Genomic DNA, 20,328 nt, shown 5'->3' on the forward strand with positions numbered 1-20,328 from the left:
AACGTCTGATTCGGAACTCGGTCAAGACCGTGGCGAAGATGCAGATTGCGCTGCGGAAAACTTCCACACGATTCGCAGTTTGGCGTCGCTGATCTCGCTGATATTTTCGCGCTCCACACCACCCAGGTGAACCCGGCTCGCGCCTTCAAGCTCTTGAGAACCTACCGCGGCATATTCCGTCTGACGTTCCGGGGCTTCGACTGGGACGACCCAGTGCCATACATTGACTCGGCGGTTTCGCGCACACTCCAGGAGATTGGCGGAGCACTTGTGCACAACCAGTGGTGGAGAATATCGGATGAACGTCACCCGTCCTATGACGAGGCGGCCTACGACGCGGTGTGTTTCACCGACGCGTCGCTGGAAGGCTGGGGTGCGGTCCTTCACCTGCGCGAGGCCGGCGCCACGGAAATGTGGACGTATCGACAACGTTGGACCGAGGACCTGGAGCAGCAGCTCTGCGGTGAGGACGGCGAGGCGACCCGCGTGCTGGAAAAACTGCGAAAATACCAGCAACAATGCCATAGGAATCCGGACGGCAAACTAGGAGATCCGGACCTCGAGACGGACCGGTTCCAGGCGAGGTACTCGGCACATGCGGAACCTCGCGCCGCGCAACTGATGCTGCGACACATTGTGGAACACCATCGCGTTCCAGATGGTGCACGCATCGCGCTGGCAACGGATCACCGGGCGATTGTGATTGCGCAAAAGCACCTGAACGGTTTCGGTGGCATCGGCAGAGGCTATGCACTGAACAAACTTTTCGAGTACACATATGACCTCTGGTATGACAGAGGCATCGACGTAGTGTTTTTCTACGTCGAGGGTGCGCAGAATCCGGCTGACGCCTACTCGCGCCACTTTGGGGTGGACGCGACGGGATCGCTGGAGGTGGAACGTGTAGCTCCCATCGGTGTGCCGTTTCTCCGCCAAACGTGGTGCCCGCTATGCGAAGAGCAGCCCCGCGAGGAGGGCGGAGAAGTGTGACGACCAACCCCGCACACACACACACGCACACCATGAGATGAAGAACTTCGAAGGAAGAAAAGATGCAAGAGTGGTTTCTGGCTAACCGCGCGCTATGGGGGGCTTCCCCGGTACCGGTGCCAAGCCACAAGAAAAAACACACAACAGAGATGTAGACGACGTGACGTGTCCCACACGCGACTGGACGCGAAGGGTGGACGAACGGAACCCCAGTTACGCGGCCACGCGGCTGTAGTCGCGTGCCTGCCTTGCCGCTTCCCATCAGGGTCGCGAAGAATCATGCCATGACCTGCCCCACCTCAGGCCACGCCTCCCTCACTTCCCCTCGGCCTCTTTCTTTCGCGACACATCTCACACAGGTCGGTAGCATTTCATTGGCGAAGTCTTTTCGACGGAGGCAATCGAATGGTACATGATTTTCTGGATGGATGAAAGTTCTGCACGGGAGGGGGGTCCGAGCGAGGGGGTCGGGTACCATGTGGTCGGCCGGCGTTCCGAGTGAGTGACGCACATTCACTGCTGTGCAGTGTGTGGTGCGGGGGTTTCTGACGAATGCATGTCCGGGTTTCGTCCGAGATGTCTGGTCCGGATGTATTTTTGGTACCCCGGACCCGGGTGTACCCGGGACGGTTTGGTCCAGTGCACCTTGTGTGCCGATATGTTCCTGAAGTGGTTTTTATACAAATGTGATGTCACATGCATGTGTGTTTGTTATCTCTTTACCGAATGATTATTCGTTCTCTCTCCTTCTACTTCTGTCTCTTCTGGAATTGGATACAAATCCAGTAAGTAATCTAAGTGGGTTTAATGCGGTCTCTGACGCAAAAACGCCCACCCACCCAACCCTGAGAACCGGAACTCCTGACGGTGTCTGGTCCGCGGTGAAGTGGTTTTCTCTAAAGAAATGTTGATTCAGTTTAAGCTGTTCCAGGCCACACGATGGCAGATCAGCAAACCAGTTTGTTTTCAAGGTGGTCAAGAATGCCACGCGAGTGTGATTTTATTCCGTATTTTTACATGTGCCCGAGGGGGGTTTCGACCAGCTCTCCTTTTCCCCCGCGCCCGGGTCTTTCCAAGAAAGAGGGCGCGGGTCTGAGTTGAAAGGGTGCGCTTCCGAGATGGTAGGATCGTGGCGGAAAGCTATCCACCCTCATATGCCGATGGCGTTTCAACACCCCGTGGGCTTTAACAAGGGGAACCGTTGACCCCATTAAGGTCATTCTTCTTTAAAGGTTCTTTAGTTTTCCAAGCACCATCTTGCCTTCAATAGTTGATGGCTGGGCATCGCTGGGTGAAGAAATGGTAGCCAGGATGACCTCAAAAATGGAAAAACTATCTCTAACGTTTATGATTGATTTCTCTAAAGATTCTCTTGTTTTCAGTTTTCTCTTGACACAGCATGGATTCACGCTGTGTTCGCCATAACCCTCTGACGAACGCCGGCGGGGCGTTTGTCATCCACCCAGTATCTTTTCTTTGTTTTCTGTCACTCTTTGATTTGTTCGATTTCTCTAGTTTAGTAGATTCTCTTGTCTTCATCTTTTTGCCCACTGACAACACGAGTGCTCGTTTCGCCTCGGCTTCTTCCTTTTTTCCCTCGGGCACCACCGTTTGTTCAGTCGGAGCTGATTTGCCTTTGTAGTTTCATATGTTTTCAGATTTTCTTTCGTGATCCGTTGTTCTTGCATGTCCGTTTGGCATGCACACCTTTGGCACAAATGAAGGGGCACTCGGTGCTGGGGGCTTCCCCGGTACCGGTGCCAAGCCACAAGAAAAAACACACAACAGAGATGTAGACGACGTGACGTGTCCCACACGCGACTGGACGCGAAGGGTGGACGAACGGAACCCCAGTTACGCGGCCACGCGGCTGTAGTCGCGTGCCTGCCTTGCCGCTTCCCATCAGGGTCGCGAAGAATCATGCCATGACCTGCCCCACCTCAGGCCACGCCTCCCTCACTTCCCCTCGGCCTCTTTCTTTCGCGACACATCTCACACAGGTCGGTAGCATTAGGGTTTCATTGGCGAAGTCTTTTCGACGGAGGCAATCGAATGGTACATGATTTTCTGGAGGGATTGAAAGTCTACACGGGAGGGGGGGTCCGAGCGAGGGGGTCGGGTACCATGTGGTCGGCCGGCTTTCCGAGTGAGCGACGCACATTCACTGCTATGCAGTGTGTGGTGCGGGGGATTTCTGACGAATGCATGTCCGGGTTTCGTCCGAGATGTCTGGTCCGAATGTATTTTGGTACCCCGGACCCGGGTGTACCCGGGACGGTTGGTCCAGTGCACCTTGTGTGCCGATATGCTCCTGAAGTGGTTTTCTACAAATGTGATGTCACATGTATGTGTGTTTGTTATCTCTTTACCGAATGATTATTCGTTCTCTCTCCTTCTACTTCTGTCTCTTATGGAATTGGATACAAATCCAGTAAGTAATCTTAGTGGGTTTAATGCGGTCTCTGACGCAAAAACGAATTCTTACACAAAAATTGAAGCACGCTCAGTTACGCCAACAAAGTTTAAACAGACGCCGTTTATCAGGGAATCTACCAGACGATTTATCAGACAATTTATCAGACGACTCATCAAACATCAACGCAACAATGGAGCCAACCAGACGACTCACAGAGGAGGAGCTTGATGAGAAAATGAAAGTCTATTTTGCAAATCCCGAAACCCGAACCTCAGCCTCAACGATAAAAAAGATGTACCTCGGAGGAAGCATTGATCACAACCAATTTATCGAGTTGTGCATGGGTATGGCCACCGGCTTGCTCGAAGGCAAAGGGGACGGGTCAGCATCTGCCAGATCATATGACAGCAGGGCGACCTTTGAGGAACACCCGCGCAACATCCAGAGGGAAATGATGCACGCGCAATCGTTATTTTCCGATAAGGAAATGCGAAAGTATCTATCTACGGAGGATAGAAACAAGAGACTCTTGCAGCGTTTGAGCGAGGTAGCGGACCCAATGGAAGGACTACAGGCAAGGTTAGAGGCGTCCATCGAAGCAAAACTTCTCACACCGATCATGGCAGCATCCGCGGTAATCCTGCTCGGCCTTGCGGGGCGCTGGGGCTCAGGAGATGAGCGCTTGCAGAGCGGATCACTCTTTGGTACGAATTCTTTGTACATGAGCCAAGCACGTCGCGTTTATATCGTTACAACACGTTTATTACCAGCGCGCTTGAAGGTGACAACATGGAGTGGCGCGAAATACTCTCAAAAGTGGACACCCCTCTACTTCCTGAGACGGCTCGGTTGGCGCGTTTCAACCGGATTGCGCTAGAGGAGGCGCGGAAAGAGGCGGATAACACAGCGACAAATATCCAGGGAGGTGGCGGCCATGAAAAGAAATCGCAAAGATTGTTCAGGCGGGCAAAAGATGACAAACACGACCTGCTCGAGGGCGGGGCGCAATACGCACCCATTTTGGGCCCGGACGGATCACAAACTGGAGCTTTGGACTTGAGCAGCTGGGAAGAATTCGCCGCTACGCTTAACGCAAAGTTGGACGCCCTCAACGCCAATGATCGTGAGCTTGCTTCCCGGATATTGAACGAACGCATGCGCACGCAAACGCGCCAAACAAACCAAAAGAGTTACCAAGGACGAACTTATACAAACGGTGGCAGGCGAAACGGCTACGGCAACGGCGGCGCAGGAGGCAGAGGCCACACGTACCGAGGAGGCGAACCGCAGGAAAATCCAAAAAACTGATGCGCGACGGAACGGCAGCCGTCGTTTTGAAGGAGGAATCCACACACACATCAAAAAATATGTCGAATATTGCCCGCGAATTCGGCAAGGAGGTGTGGGGCGGCGATATGCTCGAAGGCAAAACATCAAACATAGAACTCGACGCAATTTACGAGCAGTACCTCCCACCAAAACGTATCGTTCCGTCGGATACAATGGTGTACTTGGACCGTGATAAAACCCAACAACTTACGAAGATGGTGCGCAAGCACGGCTTGTGTATTTTCCAATCTTTATTATGAAGCATTGGATAGCGGGCATTTTGGAGCAAGACGACGAGGATGCAACAGGCATTCAGTTATCCCTTTATGATTCCGCACCATCCCCAATTTTGGAGCAACAACTCAATGAGAACCTCAAAAGGTTTGGCCGGCTTTGCGTTTGGTGAAACAATTTTCGCCACGTCAGGAACGCTATAGCAATGATTGTGGGTTGTTCATGTCCGCGGCATTTTTCAGTCATTATTTACAATTAATGGTCGATCACCGGCGTGATTTGCCACGGTGTTTGCGACGACTATTTTTGCGGCGTCGCAGTATCACCCGCCTCGTGATTATTTCCTCACGAAAATGAGAAAGGTGCTCACGAACCACCCGGTATCTAGGAAAGATTTCTTTTACGATGAAATCGCAAAGATGCCATGGAAGCGTGCAAAAATGGATGACGCAGTCCAATCATCCGGATCAAACGACGCTCTCCACGGAGGCGGTGGTTTAAAGCAGTCGAAAAAGTCTCCGCCGAATCGGAAACGACCCACGACACGCACCACACGAGCGGTCCAGAGCATTCCAAAACCATCTTCGAGACAGAAGAAAAAGGAAACCAGGATGCAGAGGAACGTGGACCGAGCTGCGCGAACGAGGCGCACACCACAGGAGAGAAAATCGACATCGCAGGCGTCGTCCCGAAAACGTCCGGACAGGTCCTCGATGGATGCTCCGCTTCCAAGACGTAAGGCTGCAAAGAAACGTGGTAGACAAACGTCCGTGGATCCAGTTCGAGTGACGGAAAACACATCACATTCCCCACTGGTAAACGAACCCTCATCCGATGATGAGGACATACTGCTGATTGATGCGATCGCGCGTGCCGATGCACGTGCTGCAGCACTACGGGACAACGTGCCCGTCAATAAAACAACCAGCGTATCAGCACGAGTCGTGGCTCACGAGCCTGAGAGCGCATCGGCTAAAACTCCCGAAAAACATCAGAAAATGAGCAGAGGATTGTCCCAGAGAACATCCCAGGGAGTATGCCAGCGAACGCGACCGTGAGTATAGCTGAAAACGTGCCGGCGAATCCATCACCACCATCTCCACAAGGGAAATGCATCTCTGAGTGGATAGAAGAAACATTCGCAGAGGCAAACAAACACGCCAGGAAGGTATACGAATTCGTTTTGGATCACCTATGGGCTGCGACGGCTCTGGCGAGAGCCGGTGATGGTGTCGCGCGCGGTATGAGTGACACAGCCGTTGGACAGCAGCGTGTGCGACACAAACTGACACCGCTGCAACCCTATAGTGTTCAAGAGATGCTGAAACTTCTCCACAAGAAGATCCACATCGTGGATCCATCACCGACCGATCCGAATGAGGTGATTTTCCGTGAGGAGAACGGAGCCGATGAGGTGTCGATGGACCCTCCGATCGACGAATTGTATCTCGTTCGAGGGCCCTCGATGTCGGCGTTATCTGACCAGTTTAGAAACTATAAGTTTCTCCTCGGAGCGAGACTCCGTGAGGCACCGGAAGACATGAACGGTGTGCGATACCCGAGCTATTACGTCCTCACAAAGGTGGCGTCGGAGGCGACGGTGGGTGTGTACATTCCCGCCGGGATGACGCATTACCCGACCTCAAAGCCACAGCGTGCGTCACGCCACGCGTCCCGATACGTGCCTCGCCCAAGAGGTGCGACGCCGGAGACACATCAAGGTCGTTCGGATGATCCAGCGCCACGTCTGACCAGACGGAAAAGATGGCCAGGTGATGGAGTGAACGTCGATCCGGACATCAACGATGAAGGCGATGAAGGCGAGACATCCAGGATTCCTGGCAACAGGAAAGGTGATGGATACGCCGATGTCGACGCAAACATATCGGAGGAGGCGAAACGAGCACTCGAGGATATCCGTTCAAACCCTTTAAACATGCAGGGCAGGCCTCTTTCGCAAGCAGAGGAAGCAGAGGCCTGCCCGAGAACTGGTTCCTCTTCAGCGCGAAACCGCCACACGTCTCACAGCTGGCATGGAGTCTTGTGAGGCCGGACACGCGCGCACACCATCTACGATGGCTGACGCGCATAAAATGCATGAATTCAGAGCAGATGCTCATGCGTCTTCCGTCGGCGTGTATCGACCTGATCTTGTCGACCGCTCGGGCACGCAAATGGAAGTGGGCAACGACAGCGAAGGCGTTTGCGGGAGTAGCGGGTGCGCTGCGCGACCTGCCGCTCTATTCCACCCAGTCGCGAGGCATTCGCCTCCAGGACGACCCGGAATGGCGAAGCGCTTTTGGCACGGCGCAGCGCTTCATGAAGGAGTCGGTGCCAGACGCGCCTCCTTTCGTATCGCGTATGCAGGTCGAGAAAATCCTCGACCGACTTCGCCTAGGCCATCCTCGGGCTGCACTTTTCTTGGCGATGATGTGGGGATTCGCCGCGCGAGCGTGCGACATATCCACGCTTCGGGTGAAGGACGTGACGGTGTTTCCGACACCCGCGGCGGAACCGGACCACCGCGGCAGGAGGAGAGCGACCACCATCGCAGAGGAGGAGCCGTGCGTGCGAATCACCCTGACGATACGCAAAGGAAAAGGTGCCAAGACGAGGGGTCCATACCCTGTGCCGTCGATGCTGACCAGAGACCTTGCAGCCACGCTGCAAGAGATGATGGCAAAACGGAAACCATCAGAGGAGTTGTTCGCGCCTCACTCGGAGGAGCTGAGGTCGCGGATCGCACACGAGGTGCGGACAGAGATGCGAGGCGCACAGCTGCCCTCGATTCGAAAAGGCGCACTCCGCTGCATGGCGGAAGCGGGTGTCCCGCTGAAGGACTTGATGACGATATCAGGCCACGCCAAACAAGCCACGCTGCTGCGCTACGCTGGGTATGGCCAGCAGCCTGCGGTGGAGGCCGAGACCGCAAGGAAAACGCAGGAAGAGCGCTGTTCCAGACCCGCTAGAAGCGGCGACTTCGGTGTTTCGTTTCCGCTCCCAGGAATCGTCATGTGCGAACCTCGCGATTGCACCGCAAGAGGTGTCGGACATGGTGGATCGCATGTCCGGGTTCGTCCAGTGATGGCGGAAAGGCCGGCGCTAGTAAAGCACTGGCCGCTGCGCTTGAAACAAAACACGCCGCTGGATATGGAGGCGGTGCTGATGATGCCGACAAAACGCGCCTCCACAAAGCGTTTTCTTCGCCGGATCCAGTGCTTCCTGGATCCCTGCTTCTATGACGGATTGCGGACCTCGCGGACCATCAAAAAATGCGCCCTGACAGCGGACGAGATCCGCCAGGCAGTCGACATGGGAAAATTCGAGCCGTGTCCTGCCAACGAGGTGGGTACCCAGGCGCAACTGCCTGAGGGAGTGCATGGCGTGAACGTGTTCACGGTGCCCGAGTTGAAGGGCAGACGGCGCCTCATCACGGAGCCGCTGCTGAATCGGGTGATCCCGACACATCGCGTGCCACGCGTCCACTACGACACTCGCCTTGGAAGGCGGCAGCGGTTGCGATACGCCCGCTACATGCTGCAGATCGATTTCGAAGCTTATTACGACGCTATCCCGATCGCGGCGACACTCCGCAACAAGTTCGTTTTCGAGCACGACATGACGGGCGATACTACCGTCTGCGGACGCTCCCGACCGGTGCGCGGTGGAGCGTTGCAGTGGGTCAGGCCGTGACCTGGACGATCGTCGACATCGACACGCCAGTCACCATCACCACCCTCATCGACAACATTCTGATCGCAGCGAAAGAAGGTGAGGAACGTGAGTTCCTGATGGCGGTGCGCGCGGTCGTGGCGCGCATCAAGGCGGCAAACCTCATGACATCACCAAACCGTGACGAGTTGGAGGTGATGTCCGACGAGGCGATCTTGCAGATGGCAGGTGCCAATACGGTGTTTCTCGGTGAGGAATACGTGTGGAACGGACATGAACGTCTGATTCGGAACTCGGTCAAGACGGTGGCGAAGATGCAGATTGCGCTGCGAAAAACTTCCACACGATCCGCAGTTTGGCGTCACTGATCTCGCTGATATTTTCGCACTCCACACCACCCAGGTGAACCCGGCTCGCGCCTTCAAGCTGTTGAGAACCTACCGCGGCATATTCCGTCTGACGTTTCGGGGCTTCGACTGGGACGACCCAGTTCCATACATTGACTCGGCGGTTTCGCGCACACTCCAGGAGATTGGCGGAGCACTTGTGCACAACCAGTGGTGGAAAATATCGAATGAGCGTCACCCGTCCTATGACGAGGCGGCCTACGACGCGGTGTGTTTCACCGACGCGTCGCTGGAAGGCTGGGGTGCGGTCCTTCACCTGCGCGAGGCCGGCGCCACGGAAATGTGGACGTATCGACAACGTTGGACCGAGGACCTGGAGCAGCAGCTCTGCGGTGAGGACGGCGAGGCGACCCGCGTGCTGGAAAAACTGCGAAAATACCAGCAACAATGCCATAGGAATCCGGACGGCAAACTAGGAGATCCGGACCTCGAGACGGACCGGTTCCAGGCGAGGTACTCGGCACATGCGGAACCTCGCGCAGCGCAACTGATGCTGCGATACATTGTGGAACACCATCGCGTTCCCGATGGTGCACGCATCGCGCTGGCAACGGATCACCGGGCGATTGTGATTGCACAAAAGCACCTGAACGGTTTCGGTGGCATTGGCAGAGGCTATGCACTGAACAAACTTTTCGAGTACACATATGACCTCTGGTATGACAGAGGCATCGACGTAGTGTTTTTCTACGTCGAGGGTGCGCAGAATCCGGCTGACGCCTACTCGCGCCACTTTGGGGTTGACGCGACGGGGTCGCTGGAGGTGGAGCGTGTAGCTCCCATCGGTGTGCCGTTTCTCCGTCAAACGTGGTTGCCCGCTATGCGAAGAGCGGCCCCGCGAGGAGGGCGGAGAAGTGTGACGACCAACCCCGCACACACACACACGCACACCATGAGATGAAGAACTTCGAAGGAAGAAAAGATGCAAGAGTGGTTTCTGGCTAACCGCGCGCTATGGGGGGCTTCCCCGGTACCGGTGCCAAGCCACAAGAAAAAACACACAACAGAGATGTAGACGACGTGACGTGTCCCACACGCGACTGGACGCGAAGGGTGGACGAACGGAACCCCAGTTACGCGGCCACGCGGCTGTAGTCGCGTGCCTGCCTTGCCGCTTCCCATCGGGGTCGCGAAGAATCATGCCATGACCTGCCCCACCTTAGGCCACGCCTCCCTCCACTTCCCCTCGGCCTCCTTCTTTCGCGACACATCTCACACAGGTCGGTAGCATTTCATTGGCGAAGTCTTTTCGACGGAGGCAATCGAATGGTACATGATTTTCTGGAGGGATTGAAAGTCTACACGGGAGGGGGTCCGAGCGAGGGGTCGGGTACCATGTGGTCGGCCGGCTTTCCGAGTGAGCGACGCACATTCACTGCTATGCAGTGTGTGGTGCGGGGATTTCTGACGAATGCATGTCCGGGTTTCGTCCGAGATGTCTGGTCCGAATGTATTTTGGTACCCCGGACCCGGGTGTACCCAGGACGGTTGGTCCAGTGCACCTTGTGTGCCGATATGCTCCTGAAGTGGTTTTCTACAAATGTGATGTCACATGTATGTGTGTTTGTTATCTCTTTACCGAATGATTATTCGTTCTCTCTCCTTCTACTTCTGTCTCTTATGGAATTGGATACAAATCCAGTAAGTAATCTTAGTGGGTTTAATGCGGTCTCTGACGCAAAAACGCCCACCCACCCAACCCTGAGAACCGGAACTCCTGACGGTGTGCTGGTCCCACGGTGAAGTGGTTTTCAGAATGTTGATTCAGTTTAAGCTGTTCCATGCCACACGATGGCAGATCAGCAAAGCAGTTTGTTTTCAAGGCGGTCAAGAATGCCACGCGACTGTGATTCTATCCAATGTTTTGCAGGTTCAATGTTTTGCAGGTGCCCGAGAGGTTTTTCGACCAGCTCTCTTTCACCCGCGCCCCGGGTTTCCAAGAAAGAGAGCGGGTGTCTAAGTTGAAAGGGTGCGCTTCCTCTGTTGTAAAACCTTTCCGGAAAGCTAACCACCCTCATATGCCAATGGCGTTTCAACACCCCGTGGGCTTTAACAAGGGGAACCGTTGATTGATTTGTTCCCTCCGTAATGACATCCCTTTCAGATTCTTTACTTTTCAGCATTTTCTTCCCTTCAATAGTTAGTGGCTGGGCATCGCTGGGTGAAGAAATGGTAGCCAGGATGACCTCAAAAATGGAAAAACTATATCTAACGTTTATGATTGATTCTCTAAAGATTCTCTTGTTTCAGTTTTCTCTTGACACAGCATGGATTCACGCTGTGTTCGCCATAACCCTCTGACGAACGCCGGCGGGGCGTTGTCATCCACCCAGTATCTTTTCTTTGTTTTCCGTCACTCTTTGATTTGTTCGATTTCTCTAGTTTAGTAGATTCTCTTGTCTTCATCTTTTTGCCCACTGACAACACGAGTGCTCGTTTCGCCTCGGCTTCTTCCCTTTTTCCCTCGGGCACCACCGTTTGTTCAGTCGGAGCTGATTTGCCTTTGTAGTTTCATATGTTTTCAGATTTTCTTTCGTGATCCGTTGTTCTTGCATGTCCGTTTGGCATGCGCACCTTTGGCACAAATGAAGGGGCACTCGGTGCTGGGGGCTTCCCCGGTACCGGTGCCAAGCCACAGAAAAACACACAACAGAGATGTAGACGACGTGACGTGTCCCACACGCGACTGGACGCGAAGGGTGGACGAACGGAACCCCAGTTACGCGGCCACGCGGCTGTAGTCGCGTGCCTGCCTTGCCGCTTCCCATCGGGGTCGCGAAGAATCATGCCATGACCTGCCCCACCTCAGGCCACGCCTCCCTCCACTTCCCCTCGGCCTCCTTCTTTCGCGACACATCTCACACAGGTCAGTAGGTAAGGTTCAGATTAAGGGTTAGGGTTAGGGTTAGGGTTTCATTGGCGAAGTCTTTTCGACGGAGGCAATCGAATGGTGCATGATTTTCTGGATGGATTGAAAGGGCTCTACACGGGAGGGGGTCCGAGCGAGGGGTCGGGTACCATGTGGTCGGCCGGCTTTCCGAGTGAGCGACGCACATTCACTGCTATGCAGTGTGTGGTGCGGGGATTTCTGACGAATGCATGTCCGGGTTTCGTCCGAGATGTCTGGTCGAATGTATTTTGGTACCCCGGACCCGGGTGTACCCAGGACGGTTGGTCCAGTGCACCTTGTGTGCCGATATGCTCCTGAAGTGGTTTTCTACAAATGTGATGTCACATGTATGTGTGTTTGTTATCTCTTTACCGAATGATTATTCGTTCTCTCTCCTTCTACTTCTGTCTCTTATGGAATTGGATACAAATCCAGTAAGTAATCTTAGTGGGTTTAATGCGGTCTCTGACGCAAAAAGCGAATTCTTACACAAAAATTGAAGCACGCTCAGTTACGCCAACAAAGTTTAAACAGACGCCGTTTATCAGGGAATCTACCAGACGATTTATCAGACAATTTATCAGACGACTCATCAAACATCAACGCAACAATGGAGCCAACCAGACGACTCACAGAGGAGGAGCTTGATGAGAAAATGAAAGTCTATTTTGCAAATCCCGAAACCCAGACATCAGCCTCAACGATAAAAAGATGTGCCTCGGAGGAAGCATTGATCACAACCAATTTATCGAGTTGTGCATGGGTATGGCCACCGGCTTGCTCGAAGGCAAAGGGGACGGGTCAGCATCTGCCAGATCGTATGACAGCAGGGCGACCTTTGAGGAACACCCGCGCAACATCAGAGGAAATGATGCACGCGCAGTCGTTATTTTCCGATAAGGAAATGCGAAAGTGATCGTGTCTACGGAGGATAGAAACAAGAGACTCTTGCAGCGTTTGAGCGAGGTAGCGGACCCAATGGAAGGACTTACAGGCAAGGTTAGAGGCGTCCATCGAAGCAAAACTTCTCACACCGATCATGGCAGCATCCGCGGTAATCCTGCTCGGCCTTGCGGGGCGCTGGGGCTCAGGAGATGAGCCGCGCAGAGCGGATCACTCTTTGGTACGAATTCTTTGTACATGAGCCAAGCACGTCGCGTTTATATCGTTACAACACGTTTATTACCAGCGCGCTTGAAGGTGACAACATGGAGTGGCGCGAAATACTCTCAAAAGTGGACACCCCTCTACTTCCTGAGACGGCTCGGTTGGCGCGTTTCAACCGGATTGCGCTAGAGGAGGCGCGGAAAGAGGCGGATAACACAGCGACAAATATCCAGGGAGGTGGCGGCCATGAAAAGAAATCGCAAAGATTGTTCAGGCGGGCAAAAGATGACAAACACGACCTGCTCGAGGGCGGGGCGCAATACGCACCCATTTTGGGCCCGGACGGATCACAAACTGGAGCTTTGGACTTGAGCAGCTGGGAAGAATTCGCCGCTACGGCTTAACGCAAAGTTGGACGCCCTCAACGCCAATGATCGTGAGCTTGCTTCCCGGATATTGAACGAACGCATGCGCACGCAAACGCGCCAAACAAACCAAAAGAGTTACCAAGGACGAACTTATACAAACGGTGGCAGGCGAAACGGCTACGGCAACGGCGGCGCAGGAGGCAGAGGCCACACATACCGAGGAGGCGAACCGCAGGAAAATCCAAAAAACTGATGCGCGACGGAACGGCAGCCGTCGTTTTGAAGGAGGAATCCACACACACATCAAAAAATATGTCGAATATTGCCCGCGAATTCGGCAAGGAGGTGTGGGGCGGCGATATGCTCGAAGGCAAAACATCAAACATAGAACTCGACGCAATTTACGAGCAGTACCTCCCACCAAAACGTATCGTTCCGTCGGATACAATGGTGTACTTGGACCGTGATAAAACCCAACAACTTACGAAGATGGTGCGCAAGCACGGCTTTGTGTATTTTCCAATCTTTATTATGAAGCATTGGATAGCGGGCATTTTGGAGCAAGACGACGAGGATGCAACAGGCATTCAGTTATCCCTTTATGATTCCGCACCATCCCCAATTTTGGAGCAACAACTCAATGAGAACCTCAAAAGGTTTGGCCGGCTTTGCGTTTGGTGAAACAATTTTCGCCACGTCAGGAACGCTATAGCAATGATTGTGGGTTGTTCATGTCCGCGGCATTTTTCAGTCATTATTTACAATTAATGGTCGATCACCGGCGTGATTTGCCACGGTGTTTGCGACGACTATTTTTGCGGCGTCGCAGTATCACCCGCCTCGTGATTATTTCCTCACGAAAATGAGAAAGGTGCTCACGAACCACCCGGTATCTAGGAAAGATTTCTTTTACGATGAAATCGCAAAGATGCCATGGAAGCGTGCAAAAATGGATGACGCAGTCCAATCATCCGGATCACACGACGCTCTCCACGGAGGCGGTGGTTTAAAGCAGTCGAAAAAGTCTCCGCCGAATCGGAAACGACCCACGACACGCACCACACGAGCGGTCCAGAGCATTCCAAAACCATCTTCGAGACAGAAGAAAAAGGAAACCAGGATGCAGAGGAACGTGGACCGAGCTGCGCGAACGAGGCGCACACCACAGGAGAGAAAATCGACATCGCAGGCGTCGTCCCGAAAACGTCCGGACAGGTCCTCGATGGATGCTCCGCTTCCAAGACGTAAGGCTGCAAAGAAACGTGGTAGACAAACGTCCGTGGATCCAGTTCGAGTGACGGAAAACACATCACATTCCCCACTGGTAAACGAACCCTCATCCGATGATGAGGACATACTGCTGATTGATGCGATCGCGCGTGCCGACGCACGTGCTGCAGCACTGCAAGGCAATGCACCCGTCAATAAAACAACCAGCGTATCAGCACGAGTCGTGGCTCACGAGCCTGAGAACGCATCGGCGAAAATTCCCGACAAAGAATCAGAAAATGAGCAGAGGATTGTCCCAGAGAACATCCCAGGGAGTATGCCAACGAACGCGACCGTGAGTGTAGCTGAAAACGTGCCGGCGAATCCATCACCACCATCTCCACAAGGGAAATGCATCTCTGAGTGGATAGAAGAAACATTCGCAGAGGCAAACAAACACGCCAGGAAGGTATACGAATTCGTTTTGGATCACCTATGGGCTGCGACGGCTCTGGCGAGAGCCGGTGATGGTGTCGCGCGCGGTATGAGTGACACAGCCGTTGGACAGCAGCGTGTGCGACACAAACTGACACCGCTGCAACCCTATAGTGTTCAAGAGATGCTGAAACTTCTCCACAAGAAGATCCACATCGTGGATCCATCACCGACCGATCCGAATGAGGTGATTTTCCGTGAGGAGAACGGAGCCGATGAGGTGTCGATGGACCCTCCGATCGACGAATTGTATCTCGTTCGAGGGCCCTCGATGTCGGCGTTATCTGACCAGTTTAGAAACTATAAGTTTCTCCTCGGAGCGAGACTCCGTGAGGCACCGGAAGACATGAACGGTGTGCGATACCCGAGCTATTACGTCCTCACAAAGGTGGCGTCGGAAGCGACGGTGGGTGTGTACATTCCCGCCGGGATGACGCATTACCCGACCTCAAAGCCACAGCGTGCGTCACGCCACGCGTCCCGATGCGTGCCTCGCCCAAGAGGTGCGACGCCGGAGACACATCAAGGTCGTTCGGAGGATCCAGCGCCACGTCTGACCAGACGGAAAAGATGGCCAGGTGATGGAGTGAACGTCGATCCGGACATCAACGATGAAGGCGATGAAGGCGAGACATCCAGGATTCCTGGCAACAGGAAAGGTGATGGATACGCCGATGTCGACGCAAACATATCGGAGGAGGCGAAACGAGCACTCGAGGATATCCGTTCAAACCCTTTAAACATGCAGGGCAGGCCTCTTTCGCAAGCAGAGGAAGCAGAGGCCTGCCCGAAAGCTGGTTCCTCTTCAGCGCGAAACCGCCACACGTCTCACAGCTGGCATGGAGTCTTGTGAGGCCGGACACGCGCGCACACCATCTACGATGGCTGACGCGCATAAAATGCATGAATTCAGAGCAGATGCTCATGCGTCTTCCGTCGGCGTGTATCGACCTGATCTTGTCGACCGCTCGGGCACGCAAATGGAAGTGGGCAACGACAGCGAAGGCGTTTGCGGGAGTAGCGGGTGCGCTGCGCGACTTGCCGCTCTATTCCACCCAGTCGCGAGGCATTCGCCTCCAGGACGACCCGGAATGGCGAAGCGCTTTTGGCACGGCGCAGCGCTTCATGAAGGAGTCGGTGCCAGACGCGCCTCCTTTCGTATCGCGTATGCAGGTCGAGAAAATCCTCGACCGACTTCGCCTAGGCCATCCTCGGGCTGCACTTTTCTTGGCGATGATGTGGGGATTCGCGGCGCGAGCGTGCGACATATCCACGCTGCGTGTGAAGGACGTGACGGTGTTTCCGACACCCGCGGCGGAACCGGACCACCGCGGCAGGAGGAGAGCGACCACCATCGCAGAGGAGGAGCCGTGCGTGCGAATCACCCTGACGATACGCAAAGGAAAAGGTGCCAAGACGAGGGGTCCATACCCTGTGCCGTCGATGCTGACCAGAGACCTTGCAGCCACGCTGCAAGAGATGATGGCAAAACGGAAACCATCAGAGGAGTTGTTCGCGCCTCACTCGGAGGAGCTGAGGTCGCGGATCGCACACGAGGTGCGGACAGAGATGCGAGGCGCACAGCTGCCCTCGATTCGAAAAGGCGCACTCCGCTGCATGGCGGAAGCGGGTGTCCCGCTGAAGGACTTGATGACGATATCAGGCCACGCCAAACAAGCCACGCTGCTGCGCTACGCTGGGTATGGCCAGCAGCGCTGCGGTGGAGGCCGAGACCGCAAGGGAAAACGCAGGAAGAGCGCTGTTTCCAGACCCGCTAGAAGCGGCGACTTCGGTGTTTCGTTTCCGCTCCCAGGAATCGTCATGTGCGAACCTCGCGATTGCACCGCAAGAGGTGTCGGACATGGTGGATCGCATGTCCGGGTTCGTCCAGTGATGGCGGAAAGGCCGGCGCTAGTAAAGCACTGGCCGCTGCGCTTGAAACAAAACACGCCGCTGGATATGGAGGCGGTGCTGATGATGCCGACAAAACGCGCCTCCACAAAGCGTTTTCTTCGCCGGATCCAGTGCTTCCTGGATCCCTGCTTCTATGACGGATTGCGGACCTCGCGGACCATCAAAAAATGCGCCCTGACAGCGGACGAGATCCGCCAGGCAGTCGACATGGGAAAATTCGAGCCGTGTCCTGCCAACGAGTTGGGTACCCAGGCGCAACTGCCTGAGGGAGTGCATGGCGTGAACGTGTTCACGGTGCCCGAAGTTGAAGGGCAGACGGCGCCTCATCACGGAGCCGCTGCTGAATCGGGTGATCCCGACACATCACGTGCCACGCGTCCACTACGACACTCGCCTTGGAAGGCGGCAGCGGTTGCGATACGCCCGCTACATGCTGCAGATCGATTTCGAAGCTTATTACGACGCTATCCCGATCGCGGCGACACTCCGCAACAAGTTCGTTTTCGAGCACGACATGACGGGCGATGCTGCCGTCTGCGGACGCTCCCGACCGGTGCGCGGTGGAGCGTTGCAGTGGGTCAGGCCGTGACCTGGACGATCGTCGACATCGACACGCCAGTCACCATCACCACCCTCATCGACAACATTCTGATCGCAGCGAAAGAAGGTGAGGAACGTGAGTTCCTGATGGCGGTGCGCGCGGTCGTGGCGCGCATCAAGGCGGCAAACCTCATGACATCACCAAACCGTGACGAGTTGGAGGTGATGTCCGACGAGGCGATCTTGCAGATGGCAGAGTGCCAATACGGTGTTTCTCGGTGAGGAATACGTGTGGAACGGACATGAACGTCTGATTCGGAACTCGGTCAAGACCGTGGCGAAGATGCAGATTGCGCTGCGAAAAACTTCCCACACGATCCGCAGTTTGGCGTCACTGATCTCGCTGATATTTTCGCACTCCACACCACCCAGGTGAACCCGGCTCGCGCCTTCAAGCTGTTGAGAACCTACCGCGGCATATTCCGTCTGACGTTTCGGGGCTTCGACTGGGACGACCCAGTTCCATACATTGACTCGGCGGTTTCGCGCACACTCCAGGAGATTGGCGGAGCACTTGTGCACAACCAGTGGTGGAAAATATCGAATGAGCGTCACCCGTCCTATGACGAGGCGGCCTACGACGCGGTGTGTTTCACCGACGCGTCGCTGGAAGGCTGGGGTGCGGTCCTTCACCTGCGCGAGGCCGGCGCCGCTGAGGTGATGGACGTATCGACAACGTTGGACCGAGGACCTGGAGCAGCAGCTCTGCGGTGAGGACGGCGAGGCGACCCGCGTGCTGGAAAAACTGCGAAAATACCAGCAACAATGCCATAGGAATCCGGACGGCAAACTAGGAGATCCGGACCTCGAGACGGACCGGTTCCAGGCGAGGTACTCGGCACATGCGGAACCTCGCGCAGCGCAACTGATGCTGCGTTGCATTGTGGAACACCATCGCGTTCCCGATGGTGCACGCATCGCGCTGGCAACGGATCACCGGGCGATTGTGATTGCACAAAAGCACCTGAACGGTTTCGGTGGCATTGGCAGAGGCTATGCACTGAACAAACTTTTCAGTACACATGTGACCTCTGGTGTGACAGAGGCATCGACGTAGTGTTTTCTACGTCGAGGGTGCGCAGAATCCGGCTGACGCCTACTCGCGCCACTTTGGGGTTGACGCGACGGGGTCGCTGGAGGTGGAGCGTGTAGCTCCCATCGGTGTGCCGTTTCTCCGTCAAACGTGGTTGCCCGCTATGCGAAGAGCGGCCCCGCGAGGAGGGCGGAGAAGTGTGACGACCAACCCCGCACACACACACACGCACACCATGAGATGAAGAACTTCGAAGGAAGAAAAGATGCAAGAGTGGTTTCTGGCTAACCGCGCGCTATGGGGGAGCTTCCCGGTACCGGTGCCAAGCCACAAGAAAAAACACACAACAGAGATGTAGACGACGTGACGTGTCCCACACGCGACTGGACGCGAAGGGTGGACGAACGGAACCCCAGTTACGCGGCCACGCGGCTGTAGTCGCGTGCCTGCCTTGCCGCTTCCCATCGGGGTCGCGAAGAACCATGCCATGACCTGCCCCACCTCAGGCCACGCCTCCCTCACTTCCCCTCGGCCTCCTTCTTTCGCGACACATCTCACACAGGTCGGTAGCATTTCATTGGCGAAGTCTTTTCGACGGAGGCAATCGAATGGTACATGATTTTCTGGATGGGTTGAAATGGGCTTTAAGTTCGGCACGGGGGGGGTCCGAGCGAGGGGTCGGGTACCATGTGGTCGGCCGGCTTTCCGAGTGAGCGACGCACATTCACTGCTATGCAGTGTGTGGTGCGGGGGATTTCTGACGAATGCATGTCCGGGTTTCGTCCGAGATGTCTGGTCCGAATGTATTTTGGTACCCCGGACCCAGGTGTACCCAGGACGGTTTGGTCCAGTGCACCTTGTGTGCCGATATGCTCTTGAAGTGGTTTTCTACAAATGTGATGTCACATGTATGTGTGTTTGTTATCTCTTTACCGAATGATTATTCGTTCTCTCTCCTTCTACTTCTGTCTCTTCTGGAATTGGATACAAATCCAGTAAGTAATCTTAGTGGGTTTAATGCGGTCTCTGACGCAAAAACGCCCACCCACCCAACCCTGAGAACCGGAACTCCTGACGGTGTCTGGTCCACGGTGAAGTGGTTTTCAGAATGTTGATTCAGTTTAAGCTGTTCCATGCCACACGATGGCAGATCAGCAAAGCAGTTTGTTTTCAAGGCGGTCAAGAATGCCACGCGACTGTGATTTCGTCGATGTTTTGCAGGTTCAATGTTTTGCAGGTGCCCGAGAGGTTTTTCGACCAGCTCTCTTTCACCCGCGCCCCGGGTTTCCAAGAAAGAGAGCGGGTGTCTAAGTTGAAAGGGTGCGCTTCCTCTGTTGTAAAACCTTTCCGGAAAGCTAACCACCCTCATATGCCAATGGCGTTTCAACACCCCGTGGGCTTTAACAAAGGGAACCGTTGATTGATTTTGTTCCCTCCGTAATGACATCCCTTTCAGATTCTTTACTTTTCAGCATTTTCTTCCCTTCAATAGTTGAGTGGCTGGGCATCGCTGGGTGAAGAAATGGTAGCCAGGATGACCTCAAAAATGGAAAAACTATATCTAACGTTTATGATTGATTTCTCTAAAGATTCTCTTGTTTTCAGTTTTCTCTTGACACAGCATGGATTCACGCTGTGTTCGCCATAACCCTCTGACGAACGCC

Source organism: Porcisia hertigi, chromosome 10 (assembly GCF_017918235.1).
Source record: "Porcisia hertigi strain C119 chromosome 10, whole genome shotgun sequence".
Lineage (NCBI taxonomy): Eukaryota > Euglenozoa > Kinetoplastea > Trypanosomatida > Trypanosomatidae > Porcisia > Porcisia hertigi.